We start from the raw sequence: 27,607 nt of genomic DNA, 5'->3' as shown, positions 1-27,607 counted from the left end.
TCTGAGCCAGAAATGTTTCAGATCAGATGACTCTGGAAAGCAGCAAATCCCACAAATTCTCTCCCTTTGGGGAGGGTTCTAGTCAGCCCCACTCTTAACTAGATGCATCCCTGTTTCCTCTTATAGAAGCTGTTAGCCCATTTTGAAGATGAATAAATCATGGCTAGAATGGGTAAAAGAACATTTTTGTCACACAGTGATTTAGTTAGAATTGTGCTTTGATCATATCTCTTTGGATCCCAAATCCATTTTATTTCTACTGCATCACTAAAGTCCTATGAAAATCTGGATTCTCAAGATAACTTTGGAGAGAAACTTTTCTTTCTTTCTTTTTTACTTATAATTTTTTATTGGCGTGTAACTGATTAACAATGTTGTACTTGTTTCAGGTGAACAGTGAATGGACTCACCCATATGTATACACGTATCCATTCTTCCCAGAACTCCCCTCCCCTCCAGACGGCAACATAACGTTAAGCAGAGTTTCCTATGTTATACAGTAGGTCCATGTTGATTTTCTATTTTAAATATAGCAGTGTGTACATGTCAATCTCAAACTCCCAAACTATCCCTTCCCCTCATCTTTCCCCATTGGCCTTCTTAAGTTCATGGAGAGAGCATTTTCTGCTTTCTGTTTTTCACAATACCAATGATGGCAAATGGAAAGAGCTTGAGACACGCGTTAATTATTTTGTCATAATTAGAGACTATTCATATGATATCCAAATTCTAGCTGTTATGTTGTCTCTTTGGGTTACCAACTCTCTGACTTGGGCATGGGAGGAGACCAAGGCCATTTCCTTTGTAATGCTGTGTCTGCATTGGTGCTCACTGACCCAGTTAATTATGCAGCTATTAGTTGGGCTATGATCAGGGTGAAAGGTCAGGACTTAGAGCTTTGCTCTAATTTACTCTCCCTCTCATTTTCCTCCCTTCTTAATATCTTTCTCTTCATAATTCATTTCTCTTGGCACTGTCTTCCTCTGCCACCTTCATCAATGCAGTTGTCTCTCAGAACAATGATCCCTTTAGGTTTTCCATGTTTCAGATTCTTCTGATTATACTGGCATGCTCTGGGTACAAATAAAAAAGAACCACGTAGAAAAGTGAACTTATTCACCAGTGTCAGGCAATTTCTAACTCTTGTTTTACAAGTACAAAATTACGAACCATGCATGGACTCCCAGTTTTTAAAAAAATAATTAAAATTATTTTACTGAGATGACTGTTTTCCATATTTCTTAAATGCTGAATTATTTTGTCTTAAAATGAAATTCTACTTAAAATTGGAATGGAACACCCCCACTACATTCTTGTTTCCAAGTACACCCTAATATATCCACGAGTGTTTTTAACTGTTCTTTGAATAGTTCTAGTGACAGATCACTCCTAATCATATCAAGCAGTTGAATTTTTTTTCTTGGATGAGATTACAACTTCTTTTAGAATGTGCTGGAAATTGCATCCTTATAATTTTCAACCATTGATCTTAAATTGTGATTAGGAACATCAAAGTAACAACCCTAATTCTTCTACTAACAAACAGTCTTAAGATGCTCTTCCTTGTGTTGGAAGAATCAGAAAACTTATACCTTTCTTCACAGGATTGTCCTTGAAGTCAATCGGACCTCATGTCTTATTAAATCAAATTGCTGTTAGTCCACATATTCTTCATCCTGTCCCTAATCTTTTCTCCTCTGTTTCTCTTCTCCTTTTCTCCTTCCCTTTCTGCCCCCGCCCCCTTCTTCTCTCCCTCCCTCCCTCCATTTCTTCCTCCCTGCCTTCCCCCTTCCTTCCTTCCTATTGTCTTTTTATTTCAAACCCCAATACAGGAACATACAATCCTCTAAAATAAATATCCATTAGTTGGATTGAGGCCATGATTTCTACCTGCTATGATGTATATAGTTTCTAATTAAAGATCATTCTGTATGTGTTTTCCTTTGTTATGCGATCATGACCATCTCTCCCAAATTAGTGATACCTGCCTGCATTCTGTCTGGTCAAGTTCTGAGTAAATAACTGCATTCTAGGAGGTAAATCAAGGGTCTCAAATTTAGATGTAAATCAGTTGCCACATCTCATGAAAAGTTAAAAGCCAGAAATAAGTGGTAAATGCAGCAGTGAGTGGTCTGTTAAGTGTAGTATGGAGTGGGGGAGGGTAGAGAAGTTGATCATCAGGACTTGCATTTTTAGAGTTTACTTTTATTTTTAGACAATTACTTAGAAATAACTCTGCTTTTTAAAAAGTGTATTTAAATACATTAATAAATATATAATATAGACAGGAAGAAGAAATTAAAATCAACTAAAAAAAACAATCAATGATAGAAACAAGAGCAGAAGCCAGGAGTGGGTGAATCCACTTGCTCTCACTGATGCTGACCATGTGTGCCTCAGAGGGCCACCTGGAGTCCCAAGGCCAGCAGGGCCCAGGACATCTCTCCTGTTTTGCTGTTCCCTCTGGGTACACTGAAGACACATGTGGCACCTCCTCCCTGGGGAGTCTGGCAGCTGTGGCAGTTGCTGGAAGTAAGTATTCATGAGCCTCTCTGCATCTCAGAGGCAGAGGAAGGAGAGAGCTCACACAGAGTGTTAGCCTCACTCTTAGAACTCCTGCAGAAAAGCCATCACAGACTGTTCTGTTCTGTGACAGAAACTATTATCTTTGTGTCTCTTTCTCAGTGCCTGTGGCAGTGAGGGTTCTTTAGGCCACCTCTCTTTCTTAAGTTTCTTGGAGATGCTGCAAAATAAGAAGAAGAAGAAAAAAGAATTGACTGCTACTGCTGCTTGTGGAATAGTTTAAAGAAGAATTGCTTGCCTTCCAATTTATTTCCCTGGGTCTGACTTCCAGGAAGGTTGTCAAACCTCTTGGTGCCCATTTTCGGTAGCTTATTCAGTATGAGAAGTCACAGAGCATCCTAAATTCTGAGGAAATTGGTGATACTACTCAGAAAGATGTCAGAGAAAGTGGAGGGGCGGTGATCTTGAAAGTGATACAAAATTCACAATGTTCAACATTTATATAAAACATTTCTCAAGTAACCTCCAAGCAGTTCACATTTCCTTCTCCTCTGATAAAAACTGGAACTAAAAGAAAGTTCTGGAGAGGAATTCACTATGGCAATAGAGATAAAAAACAAAGCTTTACAAAAAATCGACACTGCAGGGTGGTATTCCAGTTATGCCTGGGTTGACCGACTATTGCAAGAACATTTTATGCCTGTATGGCTTCTTGTGGATTTTAATGTTCATGATCTGATGTACTGGACACCTCTCTGCTCCAGAATGACATTTCCCTTCTTACTGTCAACCTCTTGTCATATACCAGATGACAGTATCTCTTGGGTGCAAATAAGAGACAGTAGACAGATATGTCTGATCTTGCAATGATGCTATTTTTCAGGAAGAGTCATGTACAAAGTTTCAGGCCATGAGATACCGGCCTTTGTTCTATATCTCTGCATTGTACATGTCACCCACATCACTCTCTTTTCTCAATTCTTCCTGCAGCTATGTATATACAGGTGTGAACATCAGAGTAACCACTTTTTTTCCTCTAATTTTACCTTGTAAAACTGAAAAGTTAAGTCACCAATTTAGGCATACAATGAGAAATCATTAGTATTTCTAAAACATTATGATAAAATATTTTAAAATGCTTTAAATCTATCTATTGTGTTTGATCTTGAGTTAGCATGATTTTTAAAAACCTAACTGTTGAGTTCTGAAATAATATCATCACATAAAGCTACTAACAACACAAAAACTAATTGTCACAAAGCACCCAGTTTAGTGATAGCTTCAAGATTCATATTTAAAGTATTTCTTCTGAACAAGCTGCACCAAGAAACTCCTATAAGATCTTGGACGGACTTCTGCTTCTTTGTGACAATGAGTTTCCTTTGCAGAAATTCCTCCGGACACTTTGGGTAGGAGTCAGTGAACTTTGAGAAAACTGCTTTGCTCCCATCTAGTAAGAGTCTGTTATGTGATATTTGCATATCTTCCAACTCAAGCTTGTATTTCTTTGGTAGGCACATTTGTAATTGATGAGCTTCTGAAGAAAGAAAGCATTCTTCTGTCATCACAAAGATTTCAGTTTTTGTCACCTAATGAAATGTTCCATATCTCAGCAACTCTATTGCTCAGTAGATGTTGGACATGAAGGTCTATGAGAAAGAGATGTGATAAATGCTTTTTCAGTGGCTTCCACTCTTTTGAAGACTGGATTAGAATGTCGGCAAAGAATAGTGCCTCTCAATGCTGAGAATATGAATTGATCGCCTGGTGATATCAAACACAATTTTCTTTTTTTTAAATTGAAGTACAGTTGGTTTATAACCTTCTGTTTATTTCTGCTGTTCAGCAAAGTGACTCAATTATACATACACACACACACACACACACACACACACACACATATTCTTTTTTATATTCTTTTTCATTCTGTATTGTTGCAGGACACTGAATATAGTTGCCTGAAACATAGTATTCTTAAAACACTGGAAAACATCAAGACAACAGAAATTCAAATTTTACAACTAGACAAAAAAAAAAAAAGAGAGAGAGAGAGAGAGAAGAAAAACCATTTAAGAATCTGCTGCTGCTGCTAAGTCATTTCAGTCATGTCTGACTCTGTGCAACCCCATGGACTGCAGCCTACCAGGCTCCTCTGTCCATGGGAATTTCCAGGCAAGAGTACGGGAGTGGGTTGCCATTGCCTTCTCTGATTTAAGAATCTAATATGTGACAGATACTGGCTGTACTTTCCATATGTCAAGTCACAATTACTGAAGTTGGCTTTGTTAGAATTTAGGGGCCTGTTTCCAACTCCAAACTTGAATGAATGAGGAGTGCAATCAGTGAGGCTCTGAAGTTAATATTACAGCCACCCATTCACCATGTCTTTAACTGGTAACTATCAGTGTTTTCAAATAGTTCACCCTTCCCTTTATTGAGATACAGTCACTATTTCTCTGAACTAGTGCATTTATTGATAGTGGAACTTGGTGAGGTTTCCAAGATCTGTGATGTAGGATTTTCCCCTTCTCCTTCGGTAAGAATGAACTGAAAATGATAGAAGTGTGAGTTGCATCACCAATGCTCTGACACCAACTAGGTGTCCTACAGTATAATTCAATTCTGGCACTAACTAAACATAGTTAGCACTGACCTCACAGGTTATGGACTCCGTCTCACAAGGAGGTGTCCATTTCACAGGCCCACTTTAACTCTTCTGTGACCCCCAAGCCACCTACACTCTTGCCCAGCTTAGCTACAAATTCAGGGATTCCTGTGAATCTTTCAGATTTGATAGTTACAATAAGTCACAGAGCTCAGGAGACTGCTATACTTAAGACTGCCACTTTATTATAAAGAATACAAGTGAATAGCCAGAGAAAGAAATACACAGAATGACAAAGCATGGAAATGTCCTGTTGCAGGGGTTTCTGTCTCCGTGGAGTCCGGGCGCACCACCATCACCATGCCTATACATCAGTATCTTCTCCAACCAGGAAGATCCCTGAGCATCATTGCTCAGTGGTTTGTTACATAGACATCCTTGATTAAATCACTGGACACATGATTGAGCTCAAGTTTCAATACCTCACACTGACAGTTCAATTGCTTGTTTGTTTTTTTGTCAACCAGCCCTCATCCTGAACTTTTCCAGGGGCCCTGACAGAAGTCACCAAATTAAAATAACAAAAACAATCCTATCACACTGGAAATCCCCAAAGATTTTGTAATTCTGGCCCTGGACAAAAACCAACTAGCTAGCTGCTGCTGCTGCTACTGCGTCGCTTCAGTCGTGTCCGACTCTGTGCGACCCCAGAGACAGCAGCCCACCAGGCTCTCCCATCCCTGGGATTCTCCAGGCAAGAACACTGGAGTGGGTTGCCATTTCCTTCTCTAACTAGCTAGCTATCTCGATATTATTGTATCACAGAGGATAATGGAATATTACAGTAAGAATTCTTTTCCTTCTTATTCAAAAAATCCCTTAAAAAAAAACAAGTTTGGATGTATCTATTGTTGATCCTAATTGTATTCAGAAAGGAAATTTTTGTTTATCTATCTATCTATCAGTTCACTTAGCAAACCACATCTTTTCTTCTTAGGAATCTATGACCCTGAATGGTCATAACTATGGTAAAGTTTCTGCTGGCATCAGCATCAGACATTATTATATATATATATGAGGGGACAAATTTGAGAAAGTTATGAGACTTTTCAAAAATTCTGGACTTCCTGGTGGCCCAGTAGTTATGAGTCTGCTTGCCAATTCAGGGGACACAAGTTCAGTCCCTGGTCCAGGAAGATCCCAGATGCTTCAGGGCAACTAAGCCCCAATGCCTGAACTACTAGAAGCCTGCACACCCTAGAGTCTGCGCTCTGCAATAAGAGATGTCACCACAGTGAGAAGCCCAAAGGCTATAACTAGAGAGTAGCCCCTGCTCTCTGCAACTAGAGAAAGCTGGAGGACAGCAACAAAGACCCAGTGCAGCCAAAAATAAAAAATAATTAGTTAAAAAAAAATTCTCCAACTGAAGACTACATGAAAATTTAGGCTTTGAAACAACAAGCCCATGAATCTCTCTAATAATCATGCAGTCTTCCAACACAGAGTTAGCCCCAGATTTATTTATTCAAGGTTATAGTTTCTCGTAGGCCAGCTGAAAGGAGAACAAATATGAATGAGTATTAAAGTAACTGACTTCATGCAGAACTGAGGGTGATTCAACCAAGCAATGCAAAAGGCCACAAATGTTAAGTAAGAGAAATAGGACATCTGTGCTTAAAGTATTTCTGTTAATAAGTAAAAATCAAGTTAAAACAAACCTGGCATCCTGTCTCAAATCATGGTCAATCTTTAAAAAGGTTCTGTAATCATTAGAAATTACTGGTGTCTGCTAGCTTTCTCATGGAACTGTTTTCAAAAGTATTAGCTGAAGGGGAGTAAACATACAATCAGGAATTCATGGAGAAAACTGCATTTTTGTAAAGATATATTTTCTGGAAAAACATACTTAATAGAATACATTATTTCCCTGTTATTTAAATTCAGATTTTAAAATCCATATTGGAGTTCTATTAACCTGCCAATTAATATAATAATTAACTCATTGCCTTAATGGTACCATAATTATCTGTTAGCTATGATTGCATTTTAATTTTCCCAAAGTCAAAGCATAATGGTCTTATCTATACTCCCCATATGTAATTTTTTCTCTATGTCCTTTCCCCTGCAGGTATCAAGTAGGGCACAGACAAGCTCTATGATGAGTTTTCTAATCCTGCCACACCTAGGAGAGTCATTTTACCAGAGCTAGAGTGTCTCTAATAAAAAAAAAAAGTAAGAAAGAGAGTGAGAGAGAGAGAATTTGAAAAAAAAAATACCCTAACGGGTTCTCCATCTGATTATGTCTCTTTCCTGACCTGGGATGGAGATCCACACTTTCTCTGGGGAGATCCCTGCTTCCCTGGTGTTGTTGCCTTGCAGTTTAATGAGTAGAGTCATGAAGAAGATATGATGGGTTAATGAGTTCCTGTCAGCTCTCTGGATGCTTCTCTTATCTGCTTTCAGGTGTCTTATGTGCATTTATTGTACTGGTTTGGTAATCCAGCATCGGTGTTTGGACAAGAAGGAAAAAAATAATAATGTTCAAGTTTGGTTCAGTACAGCTTAACATAAAAGAAACTTCAAATAGATATTACAAAATAAGGTCAGATAGTCAGCAGAGGGTCAGCTCTTTTGTCTTTCTTAAGAAACTGTGGAGACATCCATAGCAACTATTTATTGAGCATGTGTAAATGCTAGATGCTAAGTGATTTATTTTGATTAACCCTCTGATCTCATAATAACCATATAAGTTAGGTATGATTATTATATCAGTATTACAGATGATGCTTGGAAATGTAATATAATTTCCCCCAAATCATAGAGCTAGGTGGTGATAGATACCTAGGCAAGAATGCAGGTTTCTACGCTTCTCTCTATAAATATTAAAACCTATGTCCTTCCATATTCATAATGGAGTGAAAACAGGTCTAACTTCAAAGTCCATATTTAAGAAATCTTTTCAAAATTTACCTTTCTTTCCTGTCTCTTCCTCAAACACACACACACACACACACACACACACACACACACACACAGACACACACTCCACAATGCATTACTCAAAAGCTCAATAATCATAGATGAACCATTTTTCTCTTTAGTCAAGGGGGAGACAGTACTATTAGAAAAATAGATTTATTATTTGACAGTTGAGTCATAAATACATAGTTGGTCCAATAAGCATAAAACCTGTAAGGAATCGCTAACTTCTATATTTTATATTTCATAGACCTAGAGACAAATTTCTATAATGTTGGATCCTCAGCAATAAATTCACAGATTCTTTAGCTTTGTCCTGATTAAACCTTGGTTGTAAAAATAAGAAAATATCATCTAGTCCAGTTGACTGAATACCTGTTAGTGTATCCACCTCATATCTGGCCACTGCTACAGACTACATTGTTGAAAACCTAATGTGGTTCATCTGAGGTTGAGATGATGGTTGGAACAGGTTGTTGGAGACAGGATTTTTCAGGACAAATCAAGACTGCCTTGATTCATCTAAGTTCTCTCTTCTTCCAGGTTCAGCTTAATTCCAGGTTGGTCTTTTGGTGAGAAGTTACATGCAAATAACAACTACCATTCTGCTTCCCATATCTTCTCTTGAGACCTCATGCTTAGTTTCTTACAAGATGAAACTCAAATTCAAAACTCAAATAGAAAACATATTTTTAACCATTCTGAGCAGCAAAAGCACACACCATCTCTGTGGGACAGAGTTAATGACTTCTTCCAGGAATTAAATGATGACATTCTTACTAACGCCAGTGCCCAATGACCCCAGGCATCCATGGTGGTTACAACATAGATGGGTCCCAGCTGCAGTGGTGCCTTCAGATTGCATCGGAGCCATAGCTTCTGTGTTTAACACTGACAGTGACAAAAATGTCATTGCAAGGAATCAGAACACCAATTAGAAACAGGTTAGCTAAAAGGAACAGTCTGTGCGCAGAAACAGAAACTGTAGAGCTCAGACTCACACTTATGTGTGGTGGTGGTGGTGATGGTTTAGTTGATAAGTCTTATCTGACTCTTGCGATCCATGGGCTGTAACCCACCTGGCTCCTCTGTTTATGGGATTTGCCAAGTGAGAATACTGGAGTGTGTTGCCATGCCCTCCTCCAGGGGATCTTTCCAACCCAGGGATCAAACCCTCATCTCTTATGTTTCCTGCATCGGCAGGCAGGTTCTTTACCACTACTGCCATCTGAGAAGCCCACACTTATGTGTATTCGACTTTAAAACTCATACCATACTTACTGGATATGTAGAAAAGTTTCCAAACTACTCTGTCTCAGTCTTATCAGCTCAGATGCATTGGGCACCAGAGAGGATGATGAATTGTCAGCCTCTATGCTGTGTGCTTTATGTGCTAGGTCTCCAAATATAATAGTTGGTAGTTTCAATATGTATGTCTTATAGCATTGGGATAGACTAGAGAAAGGTTAGAATCCTTGTCCCACTCTACCTACGCCAGCCTGGATAGGATCATAGAATACACCAATCTATGAATGCAACTGAGTTGATATTATTTACCCCAATTTATGGGAAACTTACTTTTATATAAATCTTTTCTTTTAAAAGAGGGGCTTAATCCTTTGGGTTCTTCTTAGATGGCACATCTTAAATGCATTTCCTTTCTGCATTTCCTAAATGCATTGAATCAGGTTTGCGTCCTGATACTTCTTATGCAAGTGAACATTTCCGGTGACTCAAACAAGACATCTCAGTGTCAGTTAGGGCCAATTATGGTCTAACAGCAGTTAAGTGTAGGTTTCTTAATGAAGTGGAACTGTTTCTCCTGTGCATTAAGTGCCAAGTGAAATGGCTGTTGGCTAACCTTAAGTTAATGAAGTAGTTCCACAGTATCACCTATGTGCTAATAATGTAGGCATGTCAGGGAAAAACAGAGAGGTCTTAAATGAACATAGAATGCCATCAATAAGTTAGGTTGAATGGATGCCTTCCTGAGAATTTAGTTTCGCATAAAGCAGGAGGTCATACGCTCACGTGGTTCTATAGTCTGGGAAGATGTTTGTGATGGGAGCTTGCATTAGAAGGTGCTTTCAGAAGCTTATTTTCTGCAAACCACAAGTTTGACAGGACTTTTACATCATCTATTAAGGGTCATTGGGAAGAAAAAAGAAGACATCAAAGAGTAGTTAAATCAACTAAATTTCTGCAATTGCCCTTGAATAAAAACATAGACTATTGTGCCAACTCTTCTAAAAATGGTTATATTCAGGATTTATCAACGACCTCTGGGTATGTCTATGAGCTAATAGAGCTTTCCTTCAGAATACACTTGACACTTGCAAAGTCTAAATGATGTCAAAGAAGCAATACAAATATATCACAAAAGGCTATCATCCTATCAGGTGAAATAACCTCTACAGGAAAGAAAAACTACTCAAATGCAACCATTCATCACTGAGCTCTCTCCTCCTCCTTTTTAAACAATATTATATCAAATATAAAATGTTTACTATTTACGGGAATGACCATATGGGTGTGCATGTGTGTATGTGTATAAATGGACATTTCAGGGGTTATCATGTTCAAGACCAAAACCAAATATCCTGTCTTCAGTGTAGGTTTTTACAACCTCTCTCCATTAACCAGGGCACTAATATAACTTCTCTTCCATGATGCATACTCCAGATTCGCTGTTTGGAATTAAGAATTCTTTTCCCAGCTTCTAAAGGTGCTAAATGAAGATGTCTGTCAGCTGTCAGCACTCACTGGGGGATTGACTTAATTAAAAAAAATTCTCCTCGCCCAAATTCATGCCTGCTTTCAGAGGCAGTCTACATGCCTGATGAATATGGGAGTATAAAAAACTGGCTCCTTCATCCCAATACTGAAGGAACATTGTGGATCCAGAGTTCTTTGTGGGTTCAGTCTGCATTGTTTCACGAATTCTGTCTGATCCTGTGTTTGCTTCTTCTATTCCACAGATGTAAATCCTCAAAACATTCCTTTAGTAACTATTTTGAGTACCAGTTTTCATGTTTTGGACTGGCTCTGGAGGGAGTCAAACTGCAACACCTTCTTTGTGCCACCACACAATTTTTAGATATATTAGTTTCTCTATTTCAAAAATCCACCAATTTTTTATAATAGTTTATGTTTTCTTACATGTTTGCTTATTTACCTGCTGCTGCTAAGTCGCTTCAGTCGGTCCGACTCTGTGCGACCCCAGAGACGGCAGCCCACCAGGCTCCCCCGTCCCTGGGATTCTCCAGGCAAGAACACTGGAGTGGGTTGCCATTTCCTTCTCCAATGCATGAAGGTGAAAAGTGAAAGTGAAGTCGCTCAGTCGTGTCCAACTCTTAGCGACCCCATGGACTGCAGCCTACGAAGCTCTGCCGTCCATGGGATTTTCCAGGGAAGAGTACTGGAGCGGAGTGCCATTGCCTTCTCCGGATGGCTCTATGAGGTATGCATTATTCTCCTCCTATGCCAAATGAAGCTTAGAAGAAGTTCACAGCTTGTACACTAGTAGAATTAAAACCTGGATAATATATTCTTAGCACAATAAAAACATTCATTCTCATTATAATTGACCTTATTTAATTATACTTCTCCCATTAGGAACATTTAATTATACTTCTCCCATTAGGAACCAAACCTTCTTCACCCTTTTACATCCACTAGTTGAGTCCAGTGTCTAGCCCTATATTTACAAATTTTGATTATTTGGAAATATGAATAACTTTGTTAATCTGTAGTTTCTTCATTGTTAAAATGGATTAATAGTGTAAATAAAAACAAGATAAATTATGTAAAAGGTACAGCATTCAATTGGATTTTGCTCCCGAAGTTCTCCATTAGGCTAGCTAATATTATGGGAAGTTAGGTATAGTGTGTGTGTGTGTGTGCATGAGAAGTAGCTTCAGTCATGTCCAACTCTTTGCAATCCTATGAGAATAGTCTGCCAGGCTTCTCATCCATGGGATTCTCCAAGCAAGAATACTGCAGTGGGTTCCCATGCCCTCCTTGAGAAGATCTTCCCCACCCAGGGATTGAACCCTTGTCTCCAGGATCTCCTACACTGGCATCCAGGTTCTTTACCACTAGTGACACCTGGGAAACCCCTAGGCATAGAGCAGGGATTAACAACATGAGTATTGGAGTATCAGGTAACTCTAGTTTCTAGTTAAAACTCTGAGACTTATTTCGTCCCCAATTTCAGGCAGCTTTTATGAAGTCTCTAAAAGTAAAATTAATCATCCATCAGTTCAGTTCAGTCGCTCAGTCGTGTTGGACTCTTTGCGACCCCATGAATCACAGCACACCAGGCCTCCCTGTCCATCACCAACTCCCAGAGTTCACTCAGACTCATGTCCATAGAGTCAGTGATGCCATCCAGCCATCTCATCCTCTGTCGGCCCCTTCTCCTCCTGCCCCCAATCCCTCCTAGCATCAGAGTCTTTTCCCATGAGTCAACTCTTCGCATGAGGTGGCCAAAGTACTGGAGTTTCAGCTTTAGCATCATTCCTTCCAAAGAAATCCCAGGGCTGATCTCCTTCAGAATGGACTGGTTGGATCTCCTTGAAGTCCAAGGGACTCTCAAGAGTCTTCTCCAACACCACAGTTCAAAAGCATCAATTCTTCAGTGCTCAGCCTTCTTCACAGTCCAACTCTCACATCCATACATGACCACAGGAAAAACCATAGCCTTGACTAGACGAACCTTTGTTGGCAAAGTAATGTCTCTGCTTTTGAATATGCTATCTAGGTTGGTCAGAACTTTTCTTCCAAGAAGTAAGTGTCTTCTAATTTCATGGCTGCAGTCACCATCTGCAGTGATTTTAGAGCCCCAAAAAATAAAGTCTGACACTCTTTCCACTGTTTCCCCATCTATTTCCCATGAAGTGATGGGACCAGATGCCATGATCTTCGTTTTCTGAATGTTGAGCTTTAAGCCAACTTTTTCACTCTCCACTTTCACCTTCATCAAGAGGCTTTTGAGTTCCTCTTCACTTTCTGCCATAAGGGTGGTGTCATCTGCATATCTGAGGTTATTGATATTTCTCCTGGCAATCTTGATTCCAGCTTGTGCTTCTTCCAGCCCAGCGTTTCTCATGATGTCCTCTGCATATAAGTTAAATAAGCAGGGTGACAGTATACAGCCTTGACGTACTCCTTTTCCTATTTGGAACCAGTCTGCTGTTCCATGTCCAGTTCTAACTGTTGCTTCCTGACCTGCATACAGATTTATCAAGAGGCAGGTAAGATGGTCTGGTATTCCCATCTCTTTCAGAATTTTCCACAGTTTATTGTGATCCACACAGTCAAAGGCTTTGGCATAGTCAATAAAGCAGAAATAGATGTTTTTCTGGAACTCTTTTGCTTTTTCCATGATCCAGCAGATGTTGGCAATTTGATCTGGTTCCTCTGTCTTTTCTAAATCCAGCTTGAACATCTGGAAGTTCACGGTTCACGTATTGCTGAAGCCTAGCTTTTAGAATTTTGAGCATTACTTTACTAGAATGTGAGATGAGTGCAATTGTGTGGTAGTTTGAGCATTCTTTGGCATTGCCTTTCTTTGGGATTGGAATGAAAACGGACCTTTTCCAGTCCTATGGCCACTGCTGAGTTTTCCAAATTTGCTGGCATATTGAGTGCAGCACTTTCACAGCATCATCTTTCAGGATTTGGAAGAGCTCAACTGGAATTCCATCACCTCCACTAGCTTTGTTCATAGTGATGCTTTCTAAGGCCCACTTGACTTCACATTCCAGGATGTCTAGCTCTAGGTTAGTGATCACACCATCATGATTATCTCATCTTGAAGATCTTTTTTGTACAGTTCTTCTGTGTGTTCTTGCCACCTCTTCTTAATATCTTCTGCTTCTGTTAGGTCCATACCATTTCTGTCCTTTATTGAGCCCATCTTTGCATGAAATGTTCCCTTGGTATCTCTAATTTTCTTGAAGCAATCCCTAGTCTTTCCCATTCTGTTGTTTTCCTCTATTTCTTTGCATTGTTTGCTGAGGAAGGCTTAAAGTTGTTTAATTCTCATAACAATTCTGTAAGATCATCCTTGTGAAAATGGTAACAGGGTGCCAGAAGCATTACTAGCCTTTCACAAACAGAAGCTATCCTGTGAAGACACACGCACACACATGTGTTTGGGTCAAACAAATATACTAGGACAAAAGCAGGGTTGCAATTGGGAAGAGATGGAGAGAAGCTAATAGGTCCCAGGCACTAGTTGGTTTTGATAAATTATGAAATTCAATAGAAAATCCTGGCATTAGAAATAAGGAAACTAAGTTCCAAGAAGATTAAATAGCTTCCTTAAGGTCACAAGGGCTTCCCAGGTGGCTCAGTGGGTAAAGAATTCGCCTACAGTGCAGGAGACACAGGAGATGTAGGTTTGATCCCTGGATTGGGAAGATCTCCTGGAGTAGGGAATGGCAACTCACCAGTATTCTTGCCTGGAGAATCCCATGGACAGAGGAACCTGGTGGGCTACAGCCCATGGGGTCACAAAGTGTCAGACACGACTCAAGCAACTGAGAATGTGCATGCATGTGCCAAGTCACATACTCGGTAATGAAGGGGTAGCTGTTCAAACCCAGGTCTAGTTACTACAGAGACTGTGGAGAGGAAGAGAGGAATAGAAATCATAGAGAAATAAAAAAGAAATGAATGAGGGGAGAAATATGAAGATGTATCAGATGAATCTCTAAATTTTTGTACAAACGAGAATCCTGAATCTTTAGTTGATCACAAACTTCACAAAATCTTCTTCACATCAATTCTTTGTCTCTCTCCACTGAAAATGTCCATCAGTCTGTAGAATATGTTTCTCTCAGGTCTCAAGGTACAAGGGTTGTAGTCTCCACTGATTGACTGCAGAAACCAGAATCCAATTTGCAGGAGAGTTCTTACTTTCTTATTAAGCACACATCATTGTTAAATGCTTACTGTCAAGAAGTCTCATCAGGCTTTCAAAGCTTTTCTGCACTGCCTGTGAGGTACTCACAATACTGGAGATTACCCATAAAGGCACTTTCACATCTACAGGGGTAGCTGTGGCGAACAGTAGAAATGTACTTTCTGACAGAATTAAGACAATTATCCATGAGATGAGTTCAAGGCAATGCGAAGGTCATTTCCGCTGCAGGTTATTCTTAGTGAGATACAATTCTGTATCACCTCTATCCCTCAAGGAAAGAAGGAAAGAAAAAAAAGCAGATTAAAAATTGTATACGAAATCTGAACTTCTTTTGATCCAGTCTTGCAAGAGATGATAACAGTTGGTCATTCAATAAAGGGGTCTGGTTTGTAACTACAATCGCCCCTTGTTATCTGTGGGGGATAGGATATACAAATCCTTGGATGTTCAAGTGCCTTATATAAAATGGCATGGTATTTGCATATAACCTGTGCACATCCTCCTTTATACTTTAAATTATCTTATAATACCTAATACAATGTCAATGTTGTCAAATACTTGAAAATACAATGTAAATGCTATGTGAATATTTGCCAATGCATGGCAAATTTGAGTTTTGCTTTCAGGAACTTTCTAGAACTTAAAAAAAAAAAAAAAGACCTTTTCAGTTTGTGGTTAGTTCAATCCATGCATGTGGAACTCATGAGTATAGACAGCTGATTGTGCTGCTAATCTCTTTGTGATATTTCCCATTCTTATATTCTTATTCTGCACACAGTCTCTAAGGCATGCCTACCTGCTCAGGATAACGACTAAGATGACAACTAGAATTTGGACTGTACTTATGTTAACCTAAAGGAGGATTTAATACTTTTATCATGAAAATCAAGAAATGTTGTAATTGCCCTCACTATGGGCTTTTCAGGGCTCCTCTAATGGCTCAGAAGGTAAAGAATCTGCCTGCAACTCAGGAGATCTGGGTTCGATCGCTGGGTTGGAAAGATCTCCTAGAGAAGGAATGGCAACCTACTTCAGTATTGCTTGGAGAATTCCATGCTCAGAAGAGTCTAACAGGCTACAGTCCATGGGGTCGCAAAGAGTTGGACACGACTGAGTGACTAACACTTTCACACTTTCAGGGGTTTTTCAGCAAACCAAGAAGAAGCCTTCCTAAAGAGACACTACATTTAGTACATGGAGATTCATATTTAACCTGTAAATATCCCCAAGTATTGTACTTGAGAACACAGACAGTTGTCAAGAATTCCATAATGCTCTTTCCAAAAAGGCAACAGTCTATTATATTGAGTCAAACCTATTGGATCACATTGAACAAATTACTAGCAAAGAAAGTCATTGTTGGTACACACAGGAAAGGCTCACTGAGTAAATTGATAGGTATCTTCAATATCAAGCTTAAAATACAGTACAGGATTCAGAAATTCATTTCCTTATTAAGCCAACATTTATTTTGAATCTGTAAAATAACAGAGAGGGAGCTCCTGAAACTATGTGTAATCATGAGTCAAATCTCTTTCACCTACTTTTCACTAATCAAGGACTTGCATGTCGTCCAAGTTGCACGTGGTCTATACAATGAGATGATTGCGGGAGTTGTTGTCAAGACACTCAAGAGTCAGCTGTGACTAGTTGGAACTGAGCAGGTGAAGACCAGGTTGGACCACTGCCCGCTAAGCACAAGCGGGAATGTCTGATTGGTGAACTTTTGAGGTGGGCGGGGGGACTCGTGGATAGCGCTTGCACGCTTTGGAACGTGCAGGAGCCAGGAGTTTAGTTATACCAGCACGGAAGGACAATTTCTGCACAGTTTTCCAGTCACTCGGCTCCTCAAAGTCCCCACACCTCAGGCCGCTGCGCTTTTTTTATTCTTTAATCCCCCAACTACTGAACCCTTGCCTTCAGAAGGAGGCAAATTGGAGACTGGTTCCTTCGTCGCTGAAGCTGTCTTGTGAATGAACCCCCTCTTTGCTGCAAACCTTGGTGTCTCAGCATTTTGGTATCTGTGCTTCGGGCAAAACGAAACTCCTTTGGAATGCAAGGATCTCAGGAGTTCACAAACGGTGAGATAGACACCTGTACCCTTCAGATACTATTTCACATTCTCATATATTAATCCATTACAATTCTTTTTTTTTTTTTTTTTTTTTTTTTTTTTGAGTGAGGACTGCTAATGTGTGAGGCGAAAACTGTCTTGATGAGCAGGAAAAAGTATTCGTGCAAATGGAGCTTACGCTCTAATGAAGAGGATTTTAAATAGATTATACAATAAACTGATAAAGTCAAGGTGCCTTTCACATACCGAATGACAATGGTTTGTTTTGATAATAACACAATGAAACTAATATGAACTAATTATGAGAAATATATATGTGATAATTGCAATGCTTTATTCTTACAAAATGTTGAGCTAGAGGGACATGTCTCCTTGGGAATATAGAAAAAGAAGCAAAGAGATTGTGACATTTAACAGGAATCTTCAGGCATGACTTTTCCAAAGAAACAAACCATTATTGCAGGAGAAGAAACAGCGATTTTAAAGCTACCAAGCCCAGAAAAGATGAGGTGTTGATAGAATAGCGAGTAGCTCAATAAGACCTGTCCTTGTATTCACACCTCTCTCCCTCGACTGTGCTTTGCTTCTCTGGTAAATACTCCTACCTAGAATAAATGTCACAACTGCACTAAGCAGGTAAGCTTTGTGGCAGAAAAACACAAAATTGTGCTAAATAATCTCACTTAAAATTGTGGTCTCAAATGCCCAATGAGGGTTCTAGTCAGAAGGTAATAGAAAAATATAAGTAAAAATTAACCCTATGGAAACCTATGTCTGATGCAAGATTCCTCTTAATTTTATCATATTAAGAAACCATTTTTCTATTTCTGCTTTGCTAAGAATAATTTTTTATTATGAACGTGTTTTGAATGGGATCATTTTTGCATTTTTAAAGACTACATGATTTTTTACCCCTTTCCTACTAATGTGATCAATTTATTTTCCCACTGCATTTAAGTAGTTTATATTTAAATGTTCAGTTCAGTTCAATCACTCAGTCATATCCAACTCTTTGCGACCCCATGAATCACAGCACGCCAGGCCTCCCTGTCCATCACCAACTCCTGGAGTTCACTCAAACTCACGTCCATCGAGTCGGTGATGCCATCCAGCCATCTCATCCTCTGTCGTCCCCTTTTCCTCCTGCCCCCAATCCCTCCCAGCATCAGAATCTTTTCCAATGAGTCAACTCTTAGGGCTTCCCAGATGGCACTAGTGGTAAAGAATCCACCTGCCAATGCAGAAAACACAAGAGAAGACAGTTCCATCCCTGAATTGGGAAGATCCCCTGGAGAAGGGAATGACAACCCACTTCAGTATTCTTGCCTGGAAAATTACATGGGTAGAGGAGCCTAGCAGACTATAGGCTATGGGACCACAAAGAACTGGACATTAGCGAGCATATATTTAAATGCTAATTCAACCTTTTAATCCTGGAATTTAAATATACCTGTTGATATTTTATTTTCACGTCACTGATTTTAACTTACTGGTGAAAGTGAAAGTGAAGTCACTCAGTCATGTCTGACTCTTTGCAACCCCGGGGACTGTAGCCCACCAGGCTCTTCCCTCCATGGGATTCTCCAAGCAAGAGTACTGGAGTGGGTTGCCATTTCCTTCTCTAGGGGATCTTCCTGACCCAGGGATCGAACCCAGGTCTTCTGAATTCCAGGCAGATGCTTTAACCTCTGAGCCACCAGGGATTTCCCTACAATTATTTTTCCACAGTGTCATTTTGTACTTTTGGTACGTTTATATTGGTTCAATAAAATAAATGGAGGATGTTCTCAACAACATCAACAAAAACCCAAATCCCATTGAATACAGTATTGCTGACTATATAATTGTACATTCCTTTTTTTTTGTCTTCCCACTCCTCACAATTAATCCTCCACACCTCCTCATCTCTACTCAAGACTCCTATACCAGTCTTCTCATTCTCACTCCCAGTTTATGATTTAAATCATCATCTACTGAGAAAATAGAAGTAAAACATGCCTGGTGGCTTTGGTAGGCTGTCTGGAGCTTGAATGGTCTGGACTGGGGATGGTCCCTAGGAGTGCTATGCTGGGGACCCCCTTGGCTGTGGACTTAAAGCTGGATCAGTTGTGAGGAGTGGGTTGGCCCTTGGGAAGCACTGCACCATAAGCTCCTTTGGCAGGACTACTGTGGCTGGAGCAGGGAGACCTGGAGGAAAGTCTCTCATTCCCTGAGGGGCTCTAGCAGTTCCCTGCTAGTTTGGCAGAAGCTCTAAGGTGAGTAAATGGAGTTTCTTCCCTATAAAGTCTAAGTGCCCTTTAAACTGCTGGTTTTGTTTTTGTTTTTGTTTTTCTGTGTCCCAATCCCAAGGTAGATAAGTCCTCACTCAGGACTCTAAGCTATATTTCTCCCTGCCGCAGGTCACCATGGCAGGGTTGGAGTTCCCATGGATACAGTGTCTCCACCCCATTTGTACATGGTCCTTCTGTGTGCAATAGCTGTTCAGTCAATCCTCAGGTCTTCAGGAGAAACTGCTCTATATGTTGATATAGAGTTGGGGTGTCTGTAGGAGGAGGTGAGTGCAGGGTTTTTCTACACTCCTAACTTCTCTCTCCCACCACTCCTCCCATCTGTACTTTTTTAAAAGTTGGCTCATATGCTTTTTTAAAAAATATATTTTTTTTAATTTTATTTTTGGGCTGTGCTGGGTCTATGTTGCTTTGCTTGGGCTTTCTCTAGTTGGGGCTAGAGGGGGCTACTCTGTTGCAGTGCTTGGGCTTCTCATTGTGGTGAACAACTTGTCTTGTTGCAAAGCACAGGCTCTGGGCATGCAGATCTCAATAGCTGTGGCATGTGGGTGCTCAGACTTCAGTAGCTGTGGCGCACAGCAGCTGCTGCCTGCGGGCCTGATGCAGCTGAGGTTTGTGGGCCCTAGAGCTCCATTTCAGTAGCTGTGTCACATGGACCTAGTTGCTCAGCTGTGTGTGGAATCTTCCTGGACAGGGATTTAACCTATGTCCCATGCATTGGCTGGTGGATTCTTATCCACGGCACCACCAGGGAAAGTCCCATATGCTCTTTTTGAAGATCTAGACTTATATTTGAGAGCAACTTTCTGGAGATATGCAAATCCATGTATTTAAATATAATTTTTATTTAAATACTAAAAAATATTTTTGCAATGTTGTATTGGTTTCTGCCATACAACAGAACAAATCAGCCATAATTATTCATACATCCCCTCCCTCTCTAAAGGCAACTTATTATATGCTGAACACTTAGAAAATACTGCAGAGGGTCAAACTTGCCATGTCACAGAGAAGAGTTTAGATAATGTGGTGTATGGATGATAGATTTGAAAATAGCATTAGTGTCCTTGCATTCCAAATTTAATACTGTTGCCATTTCACCAGTCTTGAAAATTCTTTTTTTTTTTTAATTTTATTTTATTTTTAAACCTGAAACACTGTGTTAGTTTTGCCAAACATTTAGTCATTTTCCAAGTGGACACCAATCACCAGATACCTAATGGCAACTGATCTTAGGGCTCGTTCCACTCTCACTCCTTACACTGATGACCATGACATTGCTGCTGCGTCGTTTCAGTCGTGTCCGACTCTGTGCGACCCCAGAGACGGCAGCCCACCAGGCTCCCCCGTCCCTGGGATTCTCCAGACAAGAACACTGGAGTGGGTTGCCATTTCCTTCTCCATTGCATGAAAGTGAAAAGTGAAAGTGAAGTCGCTCAGTCGTGTCTGACTCCAGCGACCCCATGGACTGCAGCCCACCAGGCTCCCCCATCCATGGGATTTTCTAGGCAAAATTACTGGAGTGGGGTGCCATTGACTTTGAAATATCAGTTTAGGCTTGCACAGATTCTTCTAATCACTGTGCTATTCCCCCATTGCCTGTTTTCTGCACCCATATATCATGAAGAGTAGAAGGACATTATCAAAATTTATCAAGCAGGAAGAGATTTTGTTATGCTGTTCTTTATATTCTAAAAATTTATGAAATTGATGTTAAAGAGCAGTCAGTCTCTTCTTATGCATGAGGACAATTAATAATGTCAAATTGCCGATTATAAGGGAATGCATTTGAGAGCCCGCATTTAATTGCATTCTTATAAGTCATTTGACATAAACAAAAATAACAAATGGGTTTAGTTACAATTTGTATACCAAACAAATTCCATTACTTATACCTACTAAAAGTTTAATTATCAACTGAGAGCTACATGAAGCATATTTATATTAGTAATATATCTGTATTATAAGCTTACCAATTTTTCCTTTCCTCACTAATTTATTTGCATAAACTTCAGATTATTGCCAAAGAAAAACTATTCAAACACACAAATATCTAAAAAAATATGAATAAAAGGTCTTTTTTCCCCTCCATTTCTTCTCCTGAGTTGAGGTAAAGTAAAATTCAAATTTACTGAACAAAATTAGCTCTTGGCACAGTTAACAATGTCTAGAAATATGAATGAGATTAATTTATAGGTTGAAAATGTTATTATGCACTACTTCTCCAAAATTCTCTTTTTTAATGGCCATTCATCTTTATTTGACTATTGGACCACATTTTTATAATGTAAATGTGTGTATTAAATCTAGACTTAAAAGTGCAATTGTTTTAAGAGGACCAACTTGCCTAAGGAAAATCTCAGTATTTGGTGCTGTTCAAAGATCAGGAAAGGTTACTTGGAACTGTCAATCACCCATGTTTTTATATTAGCTATAGTTGCAAAGTTTCTTTTTTCTTTCTTATTCTGTCAATTTCACCTTTTCATATTCTTCAAAGCTACCCTATCCATATCTGGGATTTGTAACACAAACTGAAATTACTTTGTCATCCAGAGGACCCATATATGAATAAATTAAGAATTTGATTTAACAAAATATTCCAGGAAATATGTAATGTGGAAGCACAGTCTGACTTAGGACATGTTGCTTTGAAAAGAACATAGCAGGAGAATGTTGAACTGTTTCTACTAAGCAGTTAGGTGATCTTTCTTTATTTTTCTTCCTTTTCCAAGTATATATTTATGGCTAGAGAGTTCTAGTTGTTGAGTATTGTATGAAAAAGAAAATGCATTTGATATGTATATGCTGTAAACATTGATACCTGGAGGATATATAACCGATCAACACACATAGCTCACAGCAACATTTTCCTGAGGAGTGTGTATGTTTGAGCTTAAAGCATGCGGATTCTGGCTATCAGGTCTATGTGCAAGTGTGTGAGGTTGACCTCCCATTGGTCAGAGATTATATTTTGTTTTTAATGATTTAAACACACACATACATACATTCATGCATACATATACATATATTGCCCAGTAAGAACCAGTGGAGGCCATGAATAGAGCGAAAATACACTGAAACTGAAAGTGAGGTTTGGCTGCTTGCCACTCAAAAGCCAATAAAGAGACAAGGTTGATGGAAAGGAAAGTTGGCTTTATTTTGGATGTTGACAACTGGAATGGGGGAGAGCAAATCTCTCTCCAAGGCCTGACCATCCTCCTCAACCTAACAACCTGTGGAAAAGAGGTTTTATAGGCTGAGGGAGGGGCCTACATGCAGAAACAGCACAGTCAGCTCAGACAGTCATCTTGAAATTGGTCATCTGTGGTCTGACCAGCATCATTTTGATTACTTTAAATACAGCTAATAGTCACTTCCAAGTTCAGTTTCTTTTCATTTCTTTGAGGCCAGTTCTCCAAATTGTGGCAGCTTAAGTCATGGCTACAGTTTGGTCTGTGTGTAGTTAACTTCTTCCACCTGGTAGAAGTTTCAGTATCTATCAAATATAAGACAGCTCACAGGATATGGCTCAGAATATTATCTATAGCCCTTGAGGAGGAACTAAAGGTCCTTGATTTTGCTTAATGACTAAGCAAGTATTATTTGGTCTCCTCTGACTGTCTTTCTTTGTTTCTGCATTTTCTAACTTTTCTGATTAAACTTGTTCTTTGGCTAAAATAAAGCTTTCCTGCAGACAAAAGACAGGCTGAGAATATAGGGAGCAAAGGACATATGATCCTGCTCTGTTTCAACATTGATACTCAAATGTAAGATTTATCCTATATCATACACAAGGTTACCTATTTAATCGTCAGTATTCTTTCTATTAAGATTGGCTAATTAATATACACATTATTAAGAGTTTAATTTTTAGTCACACTCATTTTCTATTGTTGCATTTTGAGGCATTTCTTCTGGATGATATGTCTAGCAATTGGTCACAGATTATATAATGGCTTTCCTGATAGCTCAGTTGGTAAAGACTCCGTCTACAATGCAGGAGACCCCGGTTCGATTCCTGAGTCCAGAAGATCCCCTGGAGAAGGGATAGGCTACCCACTCCAGTATTCTTGGGCTTCCCTTGTGGCTCAGCTGGTAAAGAATCTGCCTGCAATGCAGGAGACCTGGGTTTGATCCCTGGGTTGGGAAGATCCCCTGAAGAAGGGAAAGGCTACCCACTCCTGTATTCCAGCCTGGAGAATTCCATGGACTGTATAGTCCATAGGGTCGCAAAGAGTCAGACACGACTGAACAACTTTCATTTTCACTTCATTATCAGTTCAGTCTCTCAGTTGTGTCCGATTCTTTGCGACCCCATGAATCGTAGCACACCAGGCCTCCCTGTCCATCACCAACTCCCGGAGTTCACTCAAACTCATGTCCATCGAGTCGGTGATGCCATCCAGCCATCTCATCCTCTGTCATCCCCTTCTCCTCCTGCCCCCAATCCCTCCCAGCATCAGGGTCTTTTCCAGTGAGTCAACTCTTCGCATGAGGTGGCCAAAGTACTGGAGTTTCAGCTTTAGCATTAGTCCTTCCAATGAATACCCAGGACTTATTTCCTTTAGAATGGACTGGTTGGATCTCCTTGCAGTCCAAGGGACTCGCAAGAGTCTTCTCCAACACCACAGTTCAAAAGCATCAATTCTTTGGCGCTAGGCTTTCTTCACAGTCCAACTCTCGTATCCATACATGACCCCTGGGAAAACCATAGCCTTGACTAGACGGACCTTTGTTGGCAAAGTAATGTCTCTGCTTTTGAATATGCTATCTAGGTTGGTCATAATTTTCCTTCCAAGGAGTAAGTGTCTTTTAATTCCATGGCTGCAATCACCCTCTGCAGTGATTTTGGAGCCCCAGAAAATAAAGTCTGACACTGTTTCCACTGTTTCCCCATCTTTTTCCCATGAAGTGATGGGATGGGATGCCATGATCTTCGTTTTCTGAATGTTGAGCTTTAAGCCAACTTTTTCACTCTCTTCTTTTACTTTCATCACTTCATTACAGTTAAATATAAAATCATATAATGACATTTGAACCCCCATCCAAGATTATCAGTTTTCAATATTACTTTAGCCTCATTTTTGAAGTATCTTTTTCAGGAGTCATTTTTTTAATAGTCTTCTGAGCTTTTTATCAACATGAAATATGATTAAATATGAGTTGATGACGAGATCTTGTCTCTAGACTATCATGAAATCTGTGTTTATACTAATAAGTAGAAGCAGCAGTATTGAAACTTATTTGATTCAGAGGGATCCTATGGTTATTAGGTGCAATGGGATGGACCATTGTTTTTCAAAGGTTATTCATTCAAGGCAAAGACTGGTTTTTCATCAACAAAGGTTCATGAAAACGGAACAAAAATTTTCTTTAAAAATAAGTTTCCAAGCAAAAGTTTCTTCAAAACCTGTTACCAGTTTGTGATTTTCACATATATTTTACCAACACACAAGTTCTGTGGATCATTTTAAATTCTAAAGCATTCCTAATAAAAAGGAATTCACAGATACTGGAATATGTATAAATTTAAACATCTGAAGTCAATCAACAGAAAGTTATTCCAGGCATAGTATTTTTAGGATTGAACACTGTGCTCTCATCCACAACCCAAACACCTACTCTCCAAATTCTTTTGTAAAATAATTGTATTATGGCATAATTTCATAGCCCTGTAAAATAATTTTTATAATGCCTCTAGTTTGTGAAATCAAAGGTTTAATTTGCTTCTGTTGCGTCTTAATTTATGCTTGACTTTTTAAGTCAATGATAGTCAATGGAGGAAAAGACAGGCAACATGTTAAATGTCATCAAAGCAGCATTCTATTTTAAAACAAAGATGTATATTCTAATTCTAATGACAATGATAAAGCACTCCAGGGTGTGCTTTAATGGGCCATTAGTTTTCTTCTTGGGTGGTTGAAATTCTTTGGCCTATAGCCTTCTGTTCCCCTGAGTCTCTGGGCCTCTATTAGACCCATTAAAAACTCCCTGGAATGCGGTTTTTGTCTAATGTGATTATTATAAAAATGTCCAAGTTATGCATTTATTCCTCCATTTGCAGTGGCACTGGCATTTCATTCTCTTGAATGTTGACATGGGGATCTTCAGAAAATAAAATACAGCTGATCAATTAGAAAGTAAAAATAAAGATTTTTCAGGCCCAATGTCACTGGGGGCAAGGGAAAGGAAGAGAAATGTCTTGAGTAATCTGAGAGTGATTTTTACACATGCCAAACATATTGTGGTTTGAACCACAGTGGCAAAGCTCAACAAATCACAGGTTTGATATATTATCCCTAGCTTAGTTTTTCAAATGATCTTTCACTGCTTCTGCTTTGTGATGGGTAGAGTCTCTTTTATTTCTGTGCTTTCTTTACTCCTTCAGTATAAACACACATTGTATAGATCTTTGTAATGGGAGAACAGACTAGATCCCAGTATCAAAAGCAAAAGAGGCTAGAAGTGAATGACATGTTATATTTCTTTACCCATAAAATTGCTTTGGTAGAAGCATCTTTCCCATTAAAGGTGGTTGTAGTGGAGATAGCAATATGTTCCCCTTTCAGCAATAGAGTTCAATCCATCATGCATGCTCAGTCGTGTCCGACTCTTTTGGGACCCCATGGACTATAGCCTTCCAGGCTTCTCTGTCCATGAGATTTCCCAGGCAAGAATACTTGATATACAAGAATGAGGATATGGGTTGCCATATACTCCTCCAGGGGATCTTCCAGACCCAGGGATCAAACCCGGACTCTTGTGTCTTCTGCATTGGCAGTGGATTCTTTAACCCATCATGTTTCATGAGCAAATCAAGATAATTTATCTACCTGTATGCAATGCTCAGTCTTCAGGTGATACCCAAAAGAAGACAGATATCCTTCCCCACATTTGATACGTGGAAACTTGGGGGCATATAGATACTCTCACTTTTCAAAAATTTGCTTTCTGATACTTGACTTTTTTGAGAGACATACAGTAGTATCTGTTTTTGCTAACTGAAAGAAATTTGAAGAAAAAAATTTTTTGTGTGAAAAAAGGGGAAAAAAGTTAAAACAGGTTAGGTTTTGACATTTGTTTTGTAGTGAGCCATTATAGTGGCAGCAGGCACCCCAGGCTTGGAGACTAACACTACCAAGCTCCTTCCTTGGGAACCACACCCAGCATCTCAGCATCAAGCTGCTATATCTCTGAACTGTGTCTGTAAGCATCTGTATTTTATCTCCATTTATTTTATGCATTATTTGCAAAATGTGCTCCAAAGTAATTGCTTCAATTTACACTTAGGAAAGATTTCATAGGAATACTCTACATTTGGATGGTGTGTGTGTGGGCAGGCTGTAAATGATATCTCTTCTTTATGCATTATAAACTGAAGAGTAGCCTTAACAGTTTTCAGGGGTTACTGTTATTGCTTTTGTTTTATGTCTTGGCTTCACTTTTGTTTTTATGTTAAAAGGCATGTTGCATCTTTTCAGTTGCTTTTCCTGCAACACTTGAGATGGTCATGTAGTTTGTTCTTCATTTTGTGATGTATTAATGTGGTGTATTACATTGAATTTTTGTGTATTTAACCATCCTTGCAATCCAGGAATAAACCTCATTTGGGCAGAATGTATAATTCCTCAGTGTGCTGTGAAATTTGTCTTGCTAGTGTATTGTTGAGGATTTTTGAATCCATGTTCATCAGGGATATCGGTCCCTACTTTTCTTTTGTCTATCTTTGGTATCAGAGTTATGCTGGTCTCATAAAATAAATTTGAAGGTGTTTTCTACTCTTCTGGTTTTTGGAATAATTTAAGAATAAACTGTGTTAATTTTTTAAGTGTGTGTTACAGTTATCTAGTGAAGTGAATTGGTCCTGGGCTTTTTTTTACTGGAATGTTTTTTGATTACCAATTCAGTCTCCATATAGGCTATAGATTTGTTTATAGGTTTATTTGTTTATAGGTTTTTAATTTTTTCATGATTCTGTCTCAGTAAATTTTATGTTTCTAGTATTTTAAAATTTTTATCCAATTTATTGTTGTATAATTGTTCATAAGTATGCTTATAATTTTTATTTCTGTGGTAGCAGTTATAATGTCTCCTTCAATTTCTGATTTTAGTTGAGTTTCCTCTCTATATATTTGTCTCTATATTTTCTGTACCAGAGTCTTTATTTTCTTATTCTTTTTCTGTTGGTGTTTAGCATAATACTGTTG

This window comes from Bubalus kerabau, chromosome 17 (genome assembly GCF_029407905.1).
Source record: "Bubalus kerabau isolate K-KA32 ecotype Philippines breed swamp buffalo chromosome 17, PCC_UOA_SB_1v2, whole genome shotgun sequence".
In the NCBI taxonomy this organism is placed as follows: domain Eukaryota; kingdom Metazoa; phylum Chordata; class Mammalia; order Artiodactyla; family Bovidae; genus Bubalus; species Bubalus kerabau.
This window is presented reverse-complemented; position numbering follows the sequence as displayed.